The sequence below is a fragment of the Arachis ipaensis genome, chromosome B3 (genome assembly GCF_059453495.1).
Source record: "Arachis ipaensis isolate K30076 ecotype BB chromosome B3, ASM5945349v1, whole genome shotgun sequence".
Taxonomy (NCBI): Eukaryota; Viridiplantae; Streptophyta; class Magnoliopsida; order Fabales; family Fabaceae; genus Arachis; species Arachis ipaensis.
Genome location: NC_142438.1, coordinates 120,399,439 through 120,403,238, shown reverse-complemented (window position 1 = coordinate 120,403,238; position 3,800 = coordinate 120,399,439). Strand labels below are relative to the sequence as shown.

Sequence of the window (3,800 nt, the reverse complement as noted above, 5' to 3'; positions counted from 1 at the left end):
CCATGTTTGGCCATGTGAGATGTGGTTATGGCCTTGCACTTTCTTTTTGGATTTTCTTCTGTATTGCTTGGGAGAGTGCTAGGAGGGAGTTCAGTAATTTTCTTACTCAGCTGTCCCACTTGTGCCTCCAAATTTCTAATGGAGGACCTTATTTCAGCCATGAAACTTTGAGTGGTTTTGATTAGATCAGAGACAATGGTTGTTAAGTCAGAGTGGCTTTGCTTAGAATTCTCTGTTTGTTGCTGAGAAGATGATGGAAAAAGCTTGCTATTGCTAAACCTGTTTCTTCCACCATTATTGTTGTTGAAACTTTATTGAGGTCTCTGTTGATCCTTCCATGAGAGATTTGGATGATTTCTCCATGAAGGATTATAGGTGTTTCCATAGGGTTCTCCTATGTAATTTACCTCTTCCATTGCTGGGTTCTCAAGATCAAGAGCTTCTTCTTCAGAGGAAGCTTCCTTAGTACTGCCTGTTGCTGCTTGCATTTCAGACAGATTCTGAGAAATCATATTGACTTGTTGGGTCAATATTTTATTCTAAGCCAATATGGCATTCAGAGTATCAATCTCAAGAACTCCTTTCTTCTGAGTTGACCCATTATTCACAGGATTCCTTTCAGAGGTGCACATGAATTGGTTATTTGCAACCATTTCAATGAGTTCTTGAGCTTCTACAGGCGTCTTCTTCAGATGAAGAGATCCTCCAGCAGAGCTATCCATTGACATCTTGGATAGTTCAGACAGACCATCATAGAAGATTCCTATGATGCTCCATTCTGAAAGCATGTCAGAAGGGCACCTTTTGATCAATTGCTTGTATCTTTCCCAAGCTTCATAGAGGGACTCACCATCCTTCTGTCTAAAGGTTTGGACTTCCACTCTAAGCTTACTCAATTTTTGAGGTGGAAAGAACTTTGCCAAGAAGGCATTGACTAGCTTTTCCCAAGAGTTCAGGCTTTCCTTAGGTTGTGAATCCAACCATGTTCTAGTGCTATCTCTTACAGCAAAAGGAAAGAGCATAAGTCTGTAGACTTCAAGGTCAACCCCATTGGTCTTGACAGTGTCACAGATTTGCAAGAACTGATGAGGATCTTCCAATGGAAGTCCATGAAACTTGCAATTCTGTTGCATTAGAGAAACTAATTGAGGCTTAAGCTCAAAGTTGTTTGCTCCAATGGCAGGGATAGAGATGCTTCTCCCATAGAAATCAGGAGTAGGTGCAGTAAAGTCACCAAGCACCTTCCTTGCATTGTTGGCATTGTTGTTGTTTTCGGCTGCCATGGTTTCTTCTTCCTTGAAGAGCTCTGTTAGGCCCTCTAAAGAGAATTGTTCTTTAGCTTCTCTTTGCTTTCTCTTCAAGGTCTTTTCAGGTTCAGGATCAGCTTGAACAAGTATGCCTTTATCTTTGTTCCTGCTCATATGAAAGAGAAGAGAACAAGAAAGTAGGGAATCCTCTATGTCACAGTATAGAGATTTCTTTGAGATGTTAGAGGAAAAGAAGAATAGAAGGAGGAGGTAGATAGAAGAGAATTCGAACTTATTAAGAGGAATAGAGTTCGAATTGTACCTTGAGGAGGAGTGTTAGTCCCTTAAATAGAAGGATGTGAGAAGAGGGGAAGAATTTTCGAAAATTAATTAAAAGATTTTTAAAAGATTTTCATCTTGTTGCTTAGATTAGGTACTTTTCCTTTTTATTTTTTGAAAATTTTTTTTTTCAAAAATACAAAAAGATTTTCTATTTTGTTCTTCAGAGTTTTTGATGATTTATTGAAGTCTGGCTGGCTGAGAAGCCATGTCTAATCTTTTGGACCGAGGTTTCAACTTATCATCACAAGAGCTTGTTGATTTCTATCAATTATGCTGTTGAAAGCAATGATCTGCTAAAGCTTGGCTAGCCATTGGCCATGTCTAGTGTTTTGGACCGGAGCTTTCACTGAAAGCTTGGCTGACTAGTAAGCCATGTCTAATTCCTGGACCGGAGTCTTAGACTAACATTGCAATGATTCCTGGAATTCTTATTAAAAATTTTGAATCTCTTCTATTTTCATTTCCACTCAAGTTTCGAAAGTCACAAAAAAATGTATAAAACCATAAAAATAAAAAATATTTTATGTTTCTTGTTTGAGTCCAGTATCAATTTTTAAGTTTGGTGTCAATTGCATGTTTTTATTTTTCTTGCATTTTTCGAATACATGCATTATGTTCTTCATTAATCTTCAAGTTGTTCTTGATGATTTACTTGTTCTGATCTTTAAATACTCTTGTTTTGTGTGTTTTGTTATTTTTAATAGGCATCTTCAATTTGTTAGTGTCTCTAGTATGAAAATTTCTAAGTTTGGTGTCTTGCATGCGTTGTTTACTTGATCTTAGTTGCATTTTTATTGTTTCTCATCATCAAAAATTCAAAAAATATTTTCAAAATTGTGTCTTTTCAAGTCAATAATACAGAGAATTGAAGATTTAGAACATTCAGCAGAGGAATCAAACAGAAAAAGCTAGGCGTTCAAAACACCCAGTGAAGAAGGAAAACTGGCGTTTAAACGCAAGCCAGGGTACCTGGCTGGGCGTTTAACGCCCAAAAAGGTAGAGTTTTGGGCATTTAACGCCAGGATGACACTAGAGGGAAGATTTTGTTTTTAATTCACATTTTTTTCAAGTTTTCATAACTTTTTAAAATCAAATCTTTTTCAAATCATATCTTTTCAATCATATCTCTTTCAAAATCAATTTCTTTCCATTTTATATTTATTTTCAAAAATCCTTGCTTCAATTAAAGATTTACTTCAAAATTTTTAAGTTGTTACTTGCCTATTAAGAAAGGATCAAACTTTAAATTTTAAAATCATATCTTTTAATTTCTTGATAGTCAAGTAATCAACTTTAATTTTAAAAATTTTCTTTTTCTAAATTGATTTTCAATCATATCTTTTCAAACATATCTTTTCAATCACATCTTTTTCAAAATTAATTTTTTCAATCATATCTTTTTCTAATTTCAAAATCTTTTTCAAAAATCACTTTATTTCTTTCCCAATCTTAGTTTTCGAAAATCTCAATCAATTTTTCAAATTTCTTTTTAAAATCTTTTAATTAATTTTCAAAAATTCTTCCCCTCTTCTCACATCCTTCTATTTAAGGGACTAAGACTCCTCCTCAAGGAACAAAGATAAAGGCATACTTGTTCAAGCTGATCCTGAACCTGAAAGGACCTTGAAGAGAAAACTAAGAGAAGCTAAAGAACAATTCTTTTTAGAGGGCCTAACAGAGCTTTTCAAAGAAGAAGAAACCATGGCAGCCGAAAACAACAATGCCAACAATGCAAGGAAGGTGCTTGGTGACTTTACTGCACCTACTCCTGATTTCTATGGGAGAAGCATCTCTATCCCTGCCATTGGAGCAAACAACTTTGAGCTTAAGCCTCAATTAGTTTCTCTAATGCAACAGAATTGCAAGTTTCATGGACTTACATTGGAAGATCCTCATCAGTTCTTAGCTGAGTTCTTGCAAATCTGTGACACTGTCAAGACCAATGGGGTTGACCCTGAAGTCTACAGACTTATGCTTTTTTCTTTTGCTGTAAGAGACAGAGCTAGGACATGGTTGGATTCACAACCTAAAGAAAGCCTGAACTCTTGGGAAAAGCTAGTCAATGCCTTCTTGGCAAAATTCTTTCCACCTCAAAAATTGAGTAAGCTTAGAGTGGAAGTCCAAACCTTTAGACAGAAGGATGGCGAGTCCCTCTATGAAGCTTGGGAAAGATACAAGCAACTAATCAGAAGGTGCCCTTCTGACATGCTT

General features: G+C 35.9%; 2 non-coding genes across 2 annotated transcripts; one reads left to right on the top strand and one right to left on the bottom strand.

Annotated features, from left to right (window-relative positions):
* Positions 1-782: 782 nt before the first annotated feature.
* Positions 783-890, top strand: LOC148572263 (small nucleolar RNA R71). Its single transcript, XR_015880445.1, has one exon. It is a non-coding gene; the product is annotated as a small nucleolar RNA R71 (small nucleolar RNA).
* Positions 891-3,692: 2,802 nt separating this feature from the next.
* Positions 3,693-3,800, bottom strand: LOC148572262 (small nucleolar RNA R71). The gene has a single exon (XR_015908908.1). It is a non-coding gene; the product is annotated as a small nucleolar RNA R71 (small nucleolar RNA).